We start from the raw sequence: 20,505 nt of genomic DNA on the forward strand, positions 1-20,505 counted from the left end.
TCACCTCCCCGCATAAACGCTCAACCTGTTCGAGATCAGGATCAAGGGCGTACAGGGGAAAGACAAGGAAACAGGGAGACATTCCAGGAGCGGAGAGGCGCACCATCTGAGAAAAGTCAGACGTCTCGGTCTCGCACTGCGGAGACGAGGCGACATGGGAAGAATCCATCACGAAATGACCAATCAATGAGTTTCACCAGTGACGAGTCCGGAGAGACCAGGTCCGTCAGTAAACACGACCGAGGTCGTAAAAATACTGGAAGTCGCAAGAATCGTCCTGACCTGCGAAGTCATCTGAATCAGAGTAGGGGGAAGGGAGATCAGACAAATCCGGACCTGAGGGATCGCTTGAATAGGCGAAGAGATCCCTCACAGAGACGCGAGCCTGGAATCATGATCAATGATAGTCAATTCCAGGCAACACCTCCTACTGACCCAGTCCAAGCAAGGATCGATCAGCTCGAAAAAGCCTTTAGGCTTTTAAAGAATGAACGAGGAAATGGTCGATATGAGGACTCTGATGAGGAGCTCGAGCCATTCGCTCCACATATTTCCAATACTCAATTTCCTCAAGGGTTCTGGATTCCTCACGTCCCAGCGTTTGAAGGAAAAACCGACCCATGTAGTCACCTGAGTACATTCAACACTATTATGAGAGCTAGTAACGTGGGTTACGAGCTCAGGTGCATGTTGTTTCCAACATCATTGGCAGGACCTGCCAAAAGTTGGTTCGAAAAGTACAAGAGACACTCAATAACTTCATGGGAACAATTGTCTAGAGACTTCAAGAAGCAGTTCCGAGCTATGATGGGAGTCAGACCAGAGGCATCCACTTTGACTAATGTCCGACAACAGCGGGGCGAAACACTGAAAAGCTACCTGACAAGATTTAATCTGGAGGTCGCCCGAGCTCGAGATGTGGATGACAGTGGGCACCTTATGGCTATCCGAGCTGGTGTTTTACCTGGAAGTTCCCTTTGGGATGACATGCAAGGGAAACCGGTGAGGTCAATAACCGAGTTTAACAGACGAGCGCAGAGGTTTGTCAATGTAGAGGAGGCGAGGTCAACGCTCAAGGCGACCTCGCAGACCGAAACTACAACGATAAACATTAACTCCGCCTCAACCTCGGCTGACCCAGCAGCTCCACAGCCTACCTCGGAAAATCCCTCAAAGAGGAAAAAGAGCGAGGGAAATAACCCCGAGGCTGAGGGAGGAAAGAAAAAGAAAGGAGAGAGGTATTTCTCCGTGTATAAAGTACACACCGAGCTCAACGAGTCTCGGGAAAACATATACCTGGCTAATGAAAACCAGGTCCCCTTCAGGCGTCCGGACCCAATGAGAAATCAAAAATCCAAGAGGGATTCCAGTAAGTATTGTTGGTTCCACAGAGACACCGGACACACAACTGATGAATGTCGACAGCTGAAGGACGAGATCGAAGGGTTGATCTCGAGAGGTTACTTCCGGCAGTACGTAAAAAACCAGAGTACTGGACAGACTACTGCGAGCCAGAGAGTAGCCGCGCCTTCGACGGCACAAAATAATAACTCCCGATCTCGGGAAGAAGACAGGCCCTCGCCGATAGATGGAGAGGATGTGATAACCATCTCGGGAGGGCCTCATCTCGCAGGAGGGGGCAGAAATGCTCAAAAGAGATATGTTAACGAGCTGAAGACAGGGGACGGGTCCCCTTATGAACCCGAACCTAGGGCACCGAAAAGCCAGAGGATTGAAGCACAACCAATAACCTTCACTGAGGAGGACGCCTCCCATGTTCAGTTCCCTCATCATGATCCGTTGGTTATTACTCTTCAGCTTGCCAACAAAAGAGTGTGCCGAGTTCTCATAGATAATGGGAGCTCAGTCAACATTCTTTATAAAGCGACCCTCGAGAAAATGGGACTCTCTCTTCGCGACCTGAAGGCATGTGCAACTACTTTGTATGGCTTTTCAGGAGAAGGAACTGCCTGTATGGGATCCATTGAACTCCCTGTGACCTTGGGAGATTATCCAGTCTCGGTGACCAAGATAATGGAGTTCGTGGTAGTAGATTTACCATCTGCCTACAATGTACTGCTCGGGAGACCCGCCCTGGTCGGGCTGGGGGCAGTTTCATCTATGAGGCATATAGCCCTTAAGTTCCCAACCCCAAGCGAGGTCGGGACATTAAAAGGAGATCAATTGGCAGGAAGGGAGTGCTATAGCATTTCTTTGAGGGGAAAGAAACAAACGAGAGCTCAAACACTCGTTATCATACAAAATAAAGACGGAACAGTCTTAGAAATTGACGAGGAGATCGATCCGAGGATTGAGGAGAAAGTTGACCTCGAACCTTTAGAGGAGCTCGAAGAAATTCAGCTCGAGGAAGCTGATCCCTTGAAGAAGGTGAAGGTCGGAAAACACCTCCAAGACGAGGCAAAATAGCAATTAATTTGCTTTCTGAAGAAAAACCAGGATGTCTTCACATGGTCACACTCAGACATGGTGGGGATAAGCCCGAATGTAGCGAGCCACGCATTGAACATAGACAAAAGCTTTCCCCCGAAGCGACAAAAGCGAAGACAGCTGGACGAAGCATTAAAGGAGGAAGTTGACAAGTTAAAAGCAAACCATTTCATTAGGGATGCCTTTTACCCTGACTGGGTAGCCAATCCAGTGTTGGTCCCAAAGCCCAATGGGACGTGGAGAACCTGTATTGACTACTCAGATCTCAACAAAGCTTGCCCAAAAGATTGTTTTCCGCTGCCAAGGATTGACCAGCTCGTGGACGCCACAGCGGGGCATGGCCTGATGTCATTCATGGATGCCTGTTCTGGATATAACCAGATTCCCATGCATGCCCCCGACCAAGAACATACGAGCTTCATCACAGATAAAGGGCTCTACTGCTATAATGTCATACCATTTGGACTTAAGAATGCTGGAGCCACGTACCAGCGGCTCGTAAACATGATGTTTTCAGAGCAGATAGGGAACAACATGGAGGTTTATGTTGATGACATGCTTGTCAAGTCTCAACTTAACAAGAACCATGTTGATGACCTCGAAGAGTGCTTTGGCGTGCTCAGGAAATACAACACGAAGCTAAATCCTCAGAAGTGCACTTTTGGGGTATCTTCGGGAAAATTTTTGGGCTTTATTGTAAACTCTCGTGGAATCGAGGCTAACCCCGACAAGATCAAGGCCCTGATTGACATGCCTTCACCTCGGAAGCACAAAGATGTTCAAAGCTTAACCGGCAGGATGGCAGCCCTAAGCAGATTCATCTCGAAGTCAACGGATCGTGGCCTTCCATTTTTCAACTTATTGAGAGGAAGTAAGAAGTTTGAATGGACAGAGGAGTGCGAGCTGGCCTTTCAGGAGCTCAAAAAGCACCTAGCTGAACCACCCATCCTGTCAAAACCTGAGACGGGAGAAGTATTGTATCTATACCTCTCAACCACCGAACACGCGATAAGCGCGGTGCTTGTTCGAGAAGAAGAAAAAGTGCAAAAACCCGTCTACTACATCAGTAAAAGATTACTGGGGGCAGAGTCAAGGTATCCATTGATGGAGAAACTCACCCTCAGTCTAGTTCATTCATCTCGTAAGCTCCGCCCCTATTTTCAGGCACATCCCATCCATGTACTGACAGATCAACCACTTAGGCAGGTCCTGTCTAAACCAGAGGCTTCAGGTCGACTTCTTAAATGGGCTGTTGAGCTCGGACAGTTCGAGATCACCTACCATCCAAGAACGACCATTAAGGCACAGGCATTGGCGGACTTTATAGTGGAATGTACTGGTATAGCCGATGACGAGGTAATAACCATGGCCCACGAGCTGTGGAAACTTTAAGTCGATGGCTCGTCAAATGAAAATGGAGCGGGGGCAGGGGTTATTTTGATCACCCCCGCAGGGAGCAAATTTCACTCTGCTTTGAGATTCGGCTTTAAAGCATCGAATAATGAGGCCGAGTACGAGGCTCTAATCGCGGGACTACGAATAGCAAAGGAGCTCAAGGCTAAAGCCATACATTGCTACAGTGACTCCCAGCTCGTGGTTAATCAAATCTTGGGAGAATACCAGGCTCGCGGCACAAGAATGGCAGCTTATCTGGAGAAGGCAAAATCTGCATTGGAGTATTTTGAATTTTATGCAATCGAACAGGTTCCCCGAGAACGAAACTCAAATGCAGATGCCTTAGCTCGACTCGCCACCTCCGTCAAAAATGAAGAGCTGAATGTTGTACCCATAGAACACCTGTCAACGCCCAGCATTACTGAACCAGACGAGGAAGATGTGTGTATGATCGAGACGGAGCCGACCTGGATGAGTCCGATAGTTGACTATCTCGAAAATGGAATTCTTCCAAAAGATCGAAATCAGGCTCGAAAGTTGATGTATCAACTTCCTCGTTACACCATTTTGGACGGAAAGCTATACAGGAGGGGATATTCCATGCTGCTACTCAGATGTGTAACCCCTCCCGAAGCAAAGAAGATCATTGAAGAAATTCATGAAGGGTTCTGCGGAGACCACACCGGGGGGCATAGCCTGTCCAAGAAGATCATACGCCAAGGATATTTCTGGCCAACCGTTAAAACAGATTCTTTCGAGTATGTGAAGAAGTGCGACAAATGCCAGAGATTCGCCACGATACCCCGAGCTCCACCATCCGAACTGACCATGTTGACATCCCCATGGCCTTTCGCAGTATGGGGCATCGACCTCATAGGCTCTCTCCCAACTGGAAAAGGCGGAGTGAAATATGCTGTAGTCGCCGTTGATTACTTCACAAAATGGACGGAGGCTGAACCATTGGCGACCATAACTTCGAAGAAGATCCTTGATTTCGTGGTAAAGAACATCGTATGCCGATACAGAGTGCCGAGAAAGATCGTATCCGATAACGGAACCCAGTTCGACTGCGACTTGTTCACCAGCTTTTGTGAAAAGAACGGCATAATAAAGAGTTTTTCATCTGTGGCTCACCCTCAGGTGAATGGTCAGGTCGAGGCCGTTAACAAAACTCTCAAGAGTTCCCTGAAGAAAAAATTGGAAGAAGCAAAGGGACGATGGCCCGAGGAATTACCTCAAGTCCTTTGGGGGTATAGGACCACAGCTCGGACCTCAACAGGGCATACCCCATTCTCTCTCGCATACGGCTGCGAGGCAATGTTGCCCATCGAGGTCGAAATCCCAACGATTCGAACTCAGATTTACGACCAAAGTTCCAATCACACTCAGCTCGAAGAAACCCTAGATTTGATTGAAGAAAAAAGAGAAGAGGCTCAGCTGAGAAATGCTGCTTACCAGCAACGAACTACAAGATATTTCAATAAGAGGGTTCGAGATCGAAAGTTCGGAATGGGAGATCTGGTGTTGAGACGCGTATTCATAGCAACCCAAGATCCAGCAGCTGGAGTGCTCGGGCCGAACTGGGAAGGACCATACCAAATAGAGTCGGTCATCCGACCTGGCGTATACAAACTTGCGAGATTGGACGGAAGCCTAGTACCCCGAGCATGGAATGGCGAACACCTTAGACCTTACTATCAGTAGTGTAGGAAGTGTGTTGCCTGTAACCATGATTTTTTATCTGTATTAGCTTGTCTATTTTTGGATTCCATCAAATAAAAGGTCTATTTTGTTCACTATGTAATTTCTTTTTATTTTTGCAATCTCTCTTAATTTAATAACCTATGGTCACACTCATAGGATATTTAAGGGGGCATCATTGGTATACATACCATCAGCTTAAAAAATATAAAAAATATATATATAAAGTATTTGGATGTAACCAAGTACGCGAGCATAGATAGTTCGGACATAAACCGAATTATCAAAAACATATAAAGTATCTGGATATAACCAAATACGCGAGCTTAGATAGTTCGGACATAACCGGACTATCAAAAACTTAAAACGTTTGGAGTTAACCAGATGTGCAAACTTAACAGGTTTGGAACAATCCAGCCAAAAAATTAATCGATGATAAGTTGGAACCTAAACCTACTTCGAGAGGAGTCAACATCGAGGCTGGAATATCTTAAAGAAAATAGTTTCGAACCCTCAACCTCGGAGCAAAAACTGAGGATGAGGAAAAGTGACTAAGAAAAAAGATATAACCAAATCACTCACATTACATACCATATAAGTACTTTAGGGTTCATGGTTAAAGTAATATCCGACCTCGATAAACAACGAGGTCGGAAATGGATAATTCGAACAAACTATGCATGAATGCATCGAGTTTCGAGCCTAAAATCCAAACTATGTTTGTATGAATAAATAAACATAACTGATTCATCAACATAAAATGTGCAAAATATTTCGAGCCAAGAAATGTAAAGCATGTAAAAGAATAGTTAAAGAAATTGTATCAGCCCCGTGGGCGTAAGTTAAAATAATTACAAAATAGGGGGACGCAGCCCCAATAAATGATCTCCCCGAGATAGATTCAAGGAAGAGGAGTCTCCTTGGCCTTCTCAGCATCAGTAGCTCCGGACCCCTCAGGACGAATAGCATGACTATCCTCCTGAGCTCCCTCCGAAACGGTGTCCGGAGCAGCCTTCTCCTTCTCGAGCTGTTCAGCCTCTTCTTTCTCGAGCCGAGCATTCCACCGTTCGAGAAGCGGTGCCTCGTGAGGACCTAAGAAGCTGGTGTCCAGATGCTCATTGTAGGCCCACATCCGGTACATAGCAGAGTCAACTGCTTGTTCTTTCTTCTCTTTGTATTCAGCAAGGAGGCGAGTTTTTTCATCCTCCATGATCTCGAAAGTGGAGGCCTTGTCCTTTTCAAGCTTCTTATTGGTCTCCCGAAGCTGGGTATTCTCTTTCTTTTGCTCCTCGAGCTCAGCTCTCAGCTTTCTAAGCTCAGTGGCCATCCCCTCACGCTCTTTAACTCCCGCCTCGAGCTTCGCGTTCGCCGCCTTCAGATCATCGCTCGCCTTGAGGTGAAGATCTTTCGCCTCTTGAGCATGAATCTTGCTCGAATGGATCTCGTGGTTTAACTGGTAATTGAGCTGAGCAGTGAAGGCAAGAGCCTGAAAAAGAAATAAACCACCATTAGCTCCAAGTCAGTATGATTACAAGTAGAAAAGGAAGGAGTATAGAAGAATACTTACCGCGGCAGTGTGCTCGATACTCTTCTCATAAAGAGCAGTGCAATCTCGGGTACCAGTTAAGCACTGCCACTGGGGAGCTTCGAAACTCCCATAGCTCTGGCCAAGCCGGGACATGACATCCGAGATCAGCGTGGATCCGTGGGATCCAGCAGCATTGTCCACCGCATATGCGTCCATATGGGTGGAGATTGACAACTTCTGGACTCGGGAAGCGGAAGGCCTTTTGGAAAGTGGAGCAGAGGATGATTGACCCACCACAGGAGGTTGGGCCTCAGCCATAGCGGAGGGGTCGACCAGCGAGGTCGGCGCCACTGCCGAAGCGACAACCTGTGAAGACGGCGCCATAGTGGAAGCGCTGGCTTGAGCAGTCGACGCAGCAACGGAGCTCGAAACCGGCAGAGCAAGGGGAGGTGTTTTCTTGGACCTCTTGGGGCCTTTGCCCAGCTGGTCAGCCTTCTGTGCCCCCGCTCTGGGGCGTTTGCTCCTCTTGGCGGCGGCGCCGTCAATGATGCTGTCAAGGTCGGAGTCCATCTTGCCTGCACAAGTCATAACACAACGCGAATAAATAAAAGAGAAGCATACAAGTCATTTCAGCATCAGACATATAGAGTGATGATAGAAGAAACCTAACTGGAACTCTCCCCCGAGCTCGAGCTTGGGGACCATGAAATTCCCTCGTCTTCAGAGGAGGCGGGGGGAGTGCCTTCCCTATAAGTAGGTGATAACCTCGAAAGGTCCCTATAATCATTGGTCCCGTACTGCACAGCTATCCCATTCCACACCTCGTCCGTGGTGTACATGGTATCGTATTTCCCGAGCCCACTATCGAACCTATGAACACAGTCATCTACCCAACTCCATATGTAGAAGTGGTATCTATCCTGTGGGCACGAGACTAACCTATTGGGCCTGTGTTTTTGTAATGTGGGGGACCACATTCTCGAAGTAGGGAGGACTTTACCTTCATCTGAACCCGAGCTCGAGGCTTCATCATTGGCCTCATTCCCAGACCGCGGACTCCTCAGGCGAACTGGGAGTGATGGCCTCCTTTCTCTCCTCGGAGGAAGGGCGCCTGTGGGCAGTGGCACCTCCTCCCAGTGTTCATATTTTTTACTGGACCAGTCAGAGGTTGACTGGCCCTCTCCCAACAGCCCACAAGCTCGGAGCTTGCCCTCATGTAATAGATACGAGAGAGACCTCCTGCCATAAGGGAGTTGGAGCAAGGCCTCTCTGTGCCTCTTCATTGCTTCATTAGGGGTGGGACGCTGAAAATTAGCTGGAAAACGAAACACATTTAAACTAAATATGGATTTAAGAACTAAAGTCTCGAGCTCAGGAATAAAAGTAACGAGAATACTTACGAATCCGTCTGAACGAATAATGTCGAGACGGGGACAGACCATCTGTCCAGAAGAAGGCCCTCTTGAAATCAGGCGGGTGGTTGGGAAGATCCCCAAAAACCTTCGTCTCCTTGGGGTAGCTCGAGAGGTAGTAAAAGCCATCCCCTCCCCGAGCTTGGGAGGGGTTACTTTTTAAACAAAAGAGATATAAAATCTCTTGAGGTGAAGGTCCTTCCCACCCCAGCTCGTGGTACAAGGACCTCAGGGCAGACAGCACCCTGTACGAATTGGTGTTGAGTTGGAACGGAGCCAACCCAACGAAATCAGTAAAGTCTTTGAAAAAAGACTTCAAGGGCAGCAGTGCTCCTACTCTCATATGTTCTTGGCTCCATGCCGCATATTTCACTGTGGCGTCACGGCCGCCAGGGGCGAAGCAGCTCCGTTCTTGACCAGTCGGAGGTCGACACTTCAAGGTGCCTGACAAACTAAGGCCATGAAAAGCCAGGATTTCAGATATTTGACTGGTTGTGGTAACCGTGCTCCAGTAGAGCTCGGCCTTGAACATCTCTCTCCTCGGCTGTGAGGAGGTAGGTTCCCCCATTAATGAAAACTGGAGTTCCCCTGGATGATATGCAACAGTGACTTTTAGCGCAGGGTCGAGGGGAATTGGCCTAGGTCCTGAATTGGGCTCCGGATAGAGGGCCTCCCGAAGAACTTTTCTCTTCTTTTCAATGACCTCGTCTATCTGGCGGCGATAGTGGGCTCGAATGTCTTCTTGTTCGCGTGCAAGCTCGTATTCTCTTATCCGACGTTGGTTTCGGGCGAACAGCGATTCGGGGCTCGGAGATTTTGGCTCGTAAGGGATTGCCAGCAATGACCCCCACCGTCTTTCCAGATTCTATGACATCTAACGAGAAAGAAAATATGGTGAGGGCCATGCATGCAAGAATCACGAGCTCGATGGAATGAGCTCGGAAATTTAGGAACGGGACACTAAATACTAAGATCCTTATTGAAGAGTCAGGGGCGTGTATTCCACGAAAAAGAAAAGGAGCGTGGATAATTTTTTGAAAATCCCGAAATTCAAGGGAAAGAAGAGTGGCGGTAACCAGGAAAGGCGTCTTTGGGTTTTGTGCATTTGTCAAGGCCCATGTTTTTATCCGAAAACTTAGTGTACAAGAAACGTTGCCTAAAAATTTCAAAACCCAGAAAATGGGAACCACACTCAAACGACAAAACTGGGTATAAACCAGAGACGAAAATCCAGAATGAAAGTCTAAAAAGCATGAAAACCTATCGGGTTAAAACTTCCTATCGTGGATGCAAACCAGTATATACAGATACACAACAAGAACAGTTTAAATAAAAACTGGCAAAATGGAAAACAAAAATGGCATACTTACACAGTAATGGCGATTGCAGAGAGATTGTCGATTGAAGAAGAGGTTGCAGGAAAGAACTCACTGACTCGAACAGACCAGGATTCCTTTGTTTCTTTGGACGAGAAAACATGCACAGAATAGGAACTTTGCAAAGAGGACTCTGGGTTTGTTTTTTCTTCTTTTCTTGCTTATGGCGAATGAAGGTAAAAATGAAGAAGAAGATGAAGAGTGGGGTCTTGTATATATAGGTGGGCAAAAGGAACTAATCAGGAGCGTCGAATAAGATCCTCACTAGATCGAACGGATGGGGATCAATGACAAAAAGGCGCCGAAAAGTTGTCAGACGGACGATCGTGGGCATGTTTCCCAGGTACTCAAGTACCTAAAGTGAGCAATACCCAGCTGACGCGTGTCCATTTTCAAGAGTGTATGACGGTACAGTTCTCAAAGAAAGTAGTTCAAAAGTTTCCTTCTCTTAGGATTCGAACAAATACTTTTGAGGGGGCAAGATGTTATACCCAGATTTCGAGCTATGGTAAATGTGACCTCGAAAGTTGGATTTGCAACAAATGGTCTCGTAAGGATTAGAGTATGCTCCAGGATTGTATATCGAGCCTGCAAAGTACGATATATGACCTCGAATATGGTGACCTCGAAACGATCGCGATCTCGAAAGATAGCTCCGGGAATACATTCATCTTCGGGGACGACTACGGATCAGGGGCCCGAGCTCGATACGCGTACGATCTCGAGAAGAGTTTAGCCTCGAGAGATATCTTCAGCTCGACAGATGACGGAAAACCTAGGAGGCTAAATCCTTAGAGATACGCGATAACCATCTTGAATATCTACAAGTATTATATATATGAGATGTAATCCTCATTTATTAATGTAAATCCCCTGGAATCGTGGGATATTATTTGGTCAGTTATGCGTTTCTTGGTCTTCAGGGACGTTTCCTTTTATATCTGATTATAGGCATTTAAAGCCATTTATTTTATTCACAAAAAGAGTAACTACCCAAAATATGTGTGATAGTATTCTGCAGCCTTCTCTATAAATAGAGAGGCCATGCACCATTGTAAAGGACCGAAATTCTGATCCTTGAGAGAAAACTCTGAAGAACTCATGCTTAAGAATTTTCAGAGATAATCTTGAGATTAATAACAGAGACTCGTGGACTAGGCAGATTTAACTGCTGAACCACGTAAAAATCGTGTGTTTGATTTGTTTTATTGTATTTGGCCATTATCAATTCTTGTTTATGTGCTCTTCTTTCACTGTTTGACGAAAAACGGCGTCAACACTTTGATTATCACACCACAAGATAGGAGGATGATGATGAATTTGAACACCAATTTCTTGCAACGGAGAATGAAGTCACACCAGTTTAGTGGCAGCAGAGGCTAAGGTGCGAGCAACAATCATTTGCTTGTGAGAACTCCAATTGATGAGATTACCACCAAGAAACAAACAAAAACCACTAGTTGATTTGCGGTCATCTAAGCTTGACGCCCAATTAGCATCAAAGGCACAAAATATAATCCCAAAGTACTCCAAAGTAAGCCTCAAGAGTGAGTATAATGTCTCAAATTCTCTAATATAGCTTAGTGCCTTGATTAGGGGGTCAGGAGGACAATAACTAATTTATTGTATTATTATGTGATAATATGCATGATTATGTGAGTTTTATTATTATATGGTTTTATTTGCATGCATGTGGACTCGTTTCTTATTAGAAAGACATTTTAGTAATTTTGGCGTGTTGATGGCATATTTGTATATTTTGTGTGTATATTGATTGAAACTACATTATTATGTGGATATACTTGGGTTATTTGGCATAAGGCGATCCTAGGGAATGAGTTAGCGGTTTAGTCATAATGGGGTCAAATGCCCGGGTCGGGGTGAACCTAGGGGTATTTTGGTAATTTAATCCATTACCGGGGTTTATCGGGTAATGGGAAATTATTTGGTAATCATTGAGGATATTGGAAGTAACAGGAATTATAGGGAGTTAATTATGATTAACAGGGTATGAAACAAAATACAAATTGGCCCTTGGGGGCGTTTGGTGAGCAAGAGCTTAGCTAGGGGTAGCTTGATCTTTTGCCAAGGGTGACTAAGTCACTAGGCTGTTCAGGGGAAGGAAAAACAGAACATTCAAGAAAACACTCTCAGCTTCTTTTCTCTCCCTCGTTGCACACACTCTCTCTAGCATTTGGGGATTTTGTTGAATTTTAAGGAGGAAAGCTTGGAATTGAAGGGGGGTTTAAGCTAGGAAGTTACTAGCAACAGCATAAGGAGCGTGGTTCTTCAATGAGGTAAGAATATAGTCTGTTTTCTGGTGAATTCTTGCCATGGTTTAAGTTTTAGCGGAATTTTTAAACCAAGGGTTGGGTTTTGATTTGGGTTAGAGATTGAGTTTGGTTTTTTAGGTGTTTGTACTGCTTATGATGTGTTGTTCGGGGTTTTAAACTCATTTGGGACTTTAAGGCAAGTTTGGGACGAGATTTGGGAGCTTTGGCTCGAGGGAAAATGGTGGAAAAACCCAGTTTTTATGGGTTCGCGTAGGGGCACCGCGGCGCTGGGATGTTCCAGGGTAGGGGGCCCTGCCTGTGTGCCATGACGCTTGTAAAGCTGTGCCGTGGCGCTAGGCCATTTTCAGGGGCCTTCATTTTGCATTTTTAGGGCATAGGACCAGGGGCTTAGGGGACGATTTCACCACCCCGTGTGGGGGAATTGGAGGTCCCGAGAGCATGGGATTAGTCCCGGGGTTCGATTATGGAATCGAATAGTAATGAGAATGTTATTTGTGGGTTGTGACTAGGTTACCGCTAGGGCTCGGAAGAGGATCATTCTCGGGAGTCGTACTTGCTTGCCTAATTGCTTACACTAAGACCAAAGGTAAGAAAACTGCCCCCAATATGTAATGTACGTGATTAGGGCTTGGCCCAATTGTTGTATATAGACTTGATTAGGGCTTGGACCTCGTAAATGTGCATGATTATGATTATGATTGTGATTGTTTGATTAAACATGTTGAATGCTCTGTATCTGGATAATTATTGAATAGTGTATGCATGTGTTGCATTATCTGTTTGAGAAAGGCCTGACTTATGAGTCAAGAACGGCAATAGCGCTGGTCAAAAGCATTGACTCATAAGTCAAGGGTAGCAGTAGTGTGCTGAGTGCTGGTCGTTATGGTTAGGCCTAATCAGGAGCGCATTATACGCTTGTCTGACCCAATAGTCGTGGAAAATTAAGCTCCAGGTACGTTGGGCCAGCTCTAAGGCTGGTTACACAGAGGATAGGGCAATGGGCTCTGGGGTGACTTATTAGTCTCATATCCTAGGGCATGGCCCCGGTATGACTTATTAGTCATCTAGTTAGGGCAGTGGGCCCCTGTGTGACAGTAGAGTCACTTATTTGCATATAACGCATGCATGGGTAGGGTTATTACTGCTAGACATGCTTATTATGATTCTATGATATGCTATTGACTGCTTATGAGCATGTTTAAGTTTTCTTGTTGAGCCTTGGCTCACGGGTGCTCTGTGGTGCAGGTAAGGGGAAATGAAAGCTAGACTAGCCATGAGTTGGAGAGCTTTGGTGGTGACGTGAACATATGCGGTTGCTTGACCACCACGGTCAGGGTTTCTCAGAGGAACTAGGGTCGAACCTTATTTTGCTGCCTAGGTCGGTTGTCTGTAATTTTGAGTTGTATATATCCTTTTTAAACTGTAAACGACCTTGTAAATGTTTATTTTGGGATCTCATGTACAACTTAGCGCTTTAATGAAAAGATTATTCATTTTGATCGAAATTTTTAACCCTAAACCGTTAATCACGTTTAGCTGCACGTTTATGGCCAACTGACTTGATTAGTGAGCCTAGCACTATTTAAAATACACAGTGCAACAATCTTGGCTATCCAGGGCTTTATAGTGAGTAAGGAAGATGGCTTGAAATGAAGACCAAGATGTGGAGTCTCTTTAAAATATCGAAGCACCTTGTTACAAGCATTCCAGTGATTAATGGTAGGGGCTTTATAAACTGACTAAGTTTATTGACTGGAAGAGTGAGGTTAGCCCGAGTCAAAGTTAGATATTGAAGAGCACCAATTGTGCTTCTATAAAATTATGGTTTGTCAAAGGGGTCACCATCAGCAAGAGCAAGTTTATTACCTAAAATCATAGGAGTGGGACACTCTTTAGAATCTTCAAAGTAAGTTTTAGTAAGCAAATCATTAGCATACTTAGACTAGGTAAGATACAAACCAAAAGAATTACGATAGGCTTCAAAACAAAGAAAGTAATTCATAGACTCAAGAGATTTTAAAGCAAACTGAGCATGAAAATCAGCAATAAGCTAAGTAATATCATTAATATTATCACCAATAATGAGTATATCATCAACATATACTAATACTAGCATAACTGAACCATTCTTAGTCATATAGAACAATGAAGTGTCAGATACAAAGGCCTTGAAACCCCACTTAAAAATAGCACTCTTAAGCTTTTCAAACTGAGCGCGTGGAGCTTATTTTAACCAATAAAGAGCCTTATGAAGCTGACACACATGAGTGGGTCTGATTTCATCTTCAAAACAAGTGGGTTGCTTTTAGGAAAGAGTGAGATTACACCACCACAATAATAAGAATCTACACACAATTGTCCTTGACAGAGTTCAAGAAAAGAATGAGATAGAGAAATGCAAACCTTTCTTTTAGAAAAAAACTCTTGGATCTTCTTGCAAGCTTCAAACCTTAGTTAGAACACCACTTGGAATTTTTTCTTCTTTGATGAGAATCATAAACAAGGCTTATACAAGAGGAGTATCGCTGCCAAAATTCTCTATTTCCTAGCCCTTAATGGATGCTTGAGGCTTTATCTAGTAGGAAAGGGAATTGGGATTGAGCAAGCCTTAAAATTCACAAAGACAAACATTTTCTTTATGAATTTCTTAGAGAAAACTTATGATCTTGAGAGTTAGAGAGAGGTTAGAGAGAGATTTGAAAGAGTGGTCAATTCTATCAGAAATATAAGAGAACCATTTAGTAGTGTAGATATCGTCATTACGTCCAACCAATAAGATTAGAGCTTTTAAACACATCATTTGGAGCTTAAAACACGTGTTTGTAAGGACATGCCAGGCGATGAAACACCTTCAAGGTAGTGACGCAACGCCACCTAGGCAGGTAAAAACTCTCAAAATTGACCTTAAACATCTCCCAATGCTCCCAAACTTTTTGGGTATCCTTAGATACCTCAATGTATCACTTTGGACCCAAAAACAATTTTTTAAATGCCTACAATAGAAACTCAAATTACACATTTTCACTATGTGAAACCATTTAGTGTTTTACAACTAGCTTGTGTAAGAACACTTGGACTTTGTATTTTAAATAATCCTAACATTTCCTCACTTGGTTAAATACAAACTTCTTCCTCTACATTAAAACAATATTGGTGCCTAAAATAAAGTGACTTTCGACTTGAACTTTACCTTAGTGAAAATACCACAAAGTCTTATCAAATTGTTTAAAAGCTTGAACCAACTATTCCTTATGATAAAATCGGTGTTACCTCACACACCTCCACTTGGTCATTCATTTTTCTACTTTTCTCGCTTAGCACTCATATGGCCATGTGCTCATCCTTTCATGAACTTTTAGGGAGAAACTCGAACTCCTGTGAGAGGTAACACCACCTCTAAATTCACATAGGTGAAGTTCTTACAGAATCTTTGCTACCTTTTATATATGTTTGTTGTACTCAACTAAACTTTATTAAAAACCTTTAGTTTAACCCTCACTCGGTAGAAACCATTACTAACCATCTCGGATGGAACCCTCAATAGTTTTAGTGTTGAAACCATCTAGTTATCAATGGCTTGTTCTTACCCATTTAACTGTTTCCTTTGATATTAACAAGGTTGGAGTTGGGTTGCCATCATTGGTGAATTTCTTGTTCTAGGAGTTTCAGTCTCATCCCATTTGATGTGGAACTCACTAACATTTTCACAAGAGGTTTTGTAAATGGATCAGCTATGTTCTCACTTGTCTTAACATATGAGATTGATATGATTTCATCTTGAATCAAATGTCTCATATATTCATGTCTTAGACTTATATATCTAGACTTCCCATTGTACACATTATTATTTGCTCTAGCAAGAGTAGCTTGACTATCATAATGTATTGGGATTGTCGACACTATATCCGTAGTAAAAGGGATATCCAACATGAAATCCCTAAGCCACTCAGCCTCTTTGCCAGTTACCGCTAGAGCTATAAACTCTATTTCCATGGTTGAGTGTGATATACAATTTTGTTTCTTGGAACCCCAAGAGATAACACCTCCTCCAAGAGTAAACACCCAACCGATGGTGGAGAGATTATCATCCACCCCTGATATCCAACTAGCTTCCGAATGTCCTTCAAATATCCTAGGAAAATTTGAGTAGTGAATGTTTATATTCATTGGTACACTTTAGGTATCCTAGAATCCTTTCAATAGCCCTCCAATGCTTGATACTTGGATTGCTAGTAAACCTACTAAGTTTACTAACCACATACGCAATGTCCACTCTAATACAATGAGCATCGTACATTAGGCTCCTTATTGCACTTTTATATTCCAATTGAGCTACCGCTCTTCCTTCATTCTTTTTAAGATTCATGTTTGAATCGAATGGTGTATTTGCCTCTTTGATTTTGAGATGACTAAATTTTCCAAACACTTTCTCGACATAATGGGCTTGACTTAACACAAAACTCCTATTATTTCTTCTAACTTTGATACCTAGAATGGTATTGACCTCTCCAAGGCCCTTCATCTTAAAGTTATAAGATAGAAGCCTCTTTCTTTCTATTATTCCTCTCATGTCATTACTGTTGAGATTAGTTAAATATAATGGTTAAGTTGTTTACACAATGTGGTGCAAAACACTTAATGGTTTTTCGCTTAAGTTGAAGTGAAAATATGAGATTGTGTAGTAGGCCTCTGTAATTGAATTTTATGGGTCTAAAGTGATACAGTGAGATATTTAAGCATGCCCAAAAAGTTTTGGAGAATTTGGAGGTGTTTAAGGTCACTTTTAAGAAGTTAAATCTGCTTACATGGCGTTGCATCCATGCATGTTACTCGATGTATTTCTCATATTACATTGTATTACTTAGTACTCTTAATTTTGTTATTTCATTTTTTTAAATTGAATGGGTTTCTATGAGTTACATATGATAATTGATATGACACTTCACAATGGGCCCCATCCACATGTCTTCGTATCGGACTTCGCATACCCTCTCGACCTCTTGAATACTTGGCGCCGCCAAAAAATTAATTGGAACCACGTTCAAGAGCTCAGCATACCCTCACGACCTCTTGAATACTTTGGGAGAGCATCTGCATTAGAGTTTTGTTCTCGGGGGACTTGTTTAATCGAATACTAGTTGAAAAACTGTAGTAACTCTTGTGCTTTGGCCAAATAAGAGGCCATCTTGGTGCCTCGAGCTTGGTATTCTCCAATCACATGATTCACTACCAGCTGCGAGTCGCTGAAGATTTCAAGTCCCTTGGCTTCTAGTTCCAAGGCCAGACTTAACCCTGTGAGAAGTGCCTCATACTCGGTCTTGTTATTTGAAGCATCAAAACCAAATCTCAGAGCGCTGCGGACCCAATGACCATCAGGGGATACCAAAATGAGGCCAGCCTCGAAGCCATTCCTCGAAGCCATTCTTGTTCGAGAAGCCATCAACAAACAACTTCTAGATAGGCACCCTCATCTCGCTTGCCTCCATCTTATCGCAAATACCCATGCACTCAACAATGAATTCGGTCAAGACTTGTCCCTTGACTGCTGTCCTAGGGCAGTAGGTTATGTCGTACTTGCTGAGTTCTATTGCCCACTTTAGCAACCTCCCTGAGGCATCCGGCTTCTGCAAGACTTTCCGGAGGGGGCGATTAACTAGAACTTTTATGGTGTGTGCTTAGAAATAAGGGTGGAGCTTCCGAGAAGCCACCACTAGACAAAAATTTTGTTTCTCAATCAGAGGGTATCTAGATTTGGCCCCCATCAATCTTTTGTTAATGTAATATACGGGGTGTTGTTCCCTACTTCGCGTACCAAGGCCGCCCTAATTGCATGCTCGAAGATGGCCAAATATAATGATAAGATCTCACCATCTTTTCGCACTATGTCATGTGGCTGAGTCATGTGGGTTTTAAGAGCTCTAAAGGACTCTTCACACTCTTCGGTCCACTTGAATTGTTGGGATCCTCAAAGGATATTAAAAAATGGTACACACTTATCAATTGCCTCGAATACAAAATGGCTCAAAGCTGCAATTCTTCCAGTCAAGCTTTGAACATCTTTTCGCTTTCAAGGGGACGACATATCGAGGAAGGCCTTAATCTTTTTATGGGTTCACCTCTATGCCATGTGAACTCACAATAAAACCCAAAAAATTTCCCGACGCTACCCTAAATGTGCACTTCTGGGGATTGAATGTCATATTGAACTAGCGTAACTCCGTAAACACTTCTTTCAGATCTATGACACACTTCCGCAAAGTTTTAGATTTTACCAACACATCATCGACATATACTTCCATGTTGCGTCCGAGATGATCTTTTAACATTCTGTTGACTAATGTCTGGTAAGTTTTGCCTGCATTTTTCAACCCAAACGATATCACTTTATAATAATATACTCATTTGTTTGTGAAAAAACTAGTGTGCTCTTGAGAGGATATGCATGGCTATTTGATTGTAGCCATACTAGGCGTCCATGAAGTTTAAGAGTTCATGCCCTAAGGTGGCGTCGACTAGCTGGTCGATGCATGGCAGGGGAAACATTCCATCGAGCAAGTCTTGTTGACATTCGTGAAGTCTATGCAGGTCCTCCAAGTCTCGTTGGGCTTTCTAACCAGGACTGGGTTCGCCACCTAGACTGGGTACAAAGCTTCTCGGATGAAGCTGTTAGCAAATTTTTTTTGTACTTTGGCCTTCAAGGCCTCAGACCGGTCGGAGTTATTAATCTTATTTTTTGCTGGATAAGAGAAGTCTTTTCATCAATATTGAGAGTGTGGCTTATCACATGTAGACTGATGCCGACCATATCAGCGTGAGACCATGCGAAAACATCTTGGTTCTCGTGAAGGTCCCGGCTCAGGCCTTTTCCAATCTTAAACACTCTAGAGGGATTTTTCTCATTTAGCTGTATTTCCTTTAGCTCCTCTCCTGGCTCTACAGCCGAGGGCTCCTTTCCTAACTGTGGGTCTAAATCCTCCTCTTCTAGATGGACTTCGAGGACTTGGTCATCGACGCTGGGTGTTTCTTTCTCCGGTATTTCGTCTATTATTACCATGACGGTAGGGCTAGGCTGATTCGGGAGTCATACTGACACATTGTAACATTGCCGAGCCTCTTTCTAATCTCCCTGGATCATCTCGACTCCTGAATCGGTTGAGAACTTCATGCACAAATGTTTGATAGAGGTGATAACTACAAACTCTACTAAGGCTGGCCGACCTAGTATTATATTGTACGCCGAGGGGCAGTCGACAAATATGAAGGTGCAATACTTGAAAGCCTGCCTTGGGGCTTCGCCCAGGGTAACCAGTAACTTGATTTGCCCAGCAGGAACCATTTCTTCTCCTGAGAAACATAATGATGTGGAGGTGCATGGCTACAAATCCCAAACTTCGAGCCCTATCTTGTCAAAGGCCCACTTAAACGGAATGTTCACTAAGCTCCCATTGTCAATGAGGATGTGTGCTACTATCTTGCTGGCTATCTGGGTCTTGACTACTAATGGATCATGATGAGGGAAGTGAACCCTTCGAGAATCCTCCTCAGTAAAGGTGATCGCCTGGTTGGTAATCCTTGGCATTTGCATGGGAGATTGTCCAAGTGCGTAAATCTCCTCGTCATGGTTCAGTGCACGGGTGTATCTGTTTTGTCCAGATCTTGACTAACCTCCTAGATGCGGTCCTCTCGATATTTACCCGACCATTTGGTCTTAGAGGAATCGAAGGTGGCTATCCTTGATAACCAATTGGTATAAGATTGATGGTTGTAGGGGCCCCAGGCGCTACCGGGGGAGGTGGCACTAACTGCACACCCTCTCTGGCTTGCGGTCCTTGGTGGAAACAGCTACGGCTCCCTGCTGCTACCCCCGAGCATAGTTTCAAAGATGTCCCAAGTTTAGGAGGTTCTCGATCTCATCCCTGAGTTGTCGACACTATTGGTGTTATGCTCGATGTCGTTACGATACTTTCAAAATTTGGAGGGATCTCTTTTCTCCCGATCCTTTCTGATTGGTTGAGATTTTCGGTAGAGGATTTGCCTTTCTGTTGTCACGAAAGTGTTCTCGCTGGTCTCCACTAGCTCGGTATATTCTATTGGGGGGGGGGGGTAATACTTATCCTCTTGGTTCTTCTTAACCCTCTTGTTTCCCCCCCAAGACTGATTACTGTTACCACATTTTTTCTCGCTCCCCTGGTAGTTACTCTGTATGGTCGGCTAAGTTTGGGCCATTGGCACAGCACTAAAGTTAGCCTGGGGGAGGAAAAACTGTATTGAGAGTGGGGAACTCGTCCAAAACTGTTGGCTGTCATTTGTCTATATTGACGATCGACAAAGTACCCCAAGTTTGGAGTCGA

This window comes from Humulus lupulus, chromosome 8 (genome assembly GCF_963169125.1).
Source record: "Humulus lupulus chromosome 8, drHumLupu1.1, whole genome shotgun sequence".
Lineage (NCBI taxonomy): Eukaryota > Viridiplantae > Streptophyta > Magnoliopsida > Rosales > Cannabaceae > Humulus > Humulus lupulus.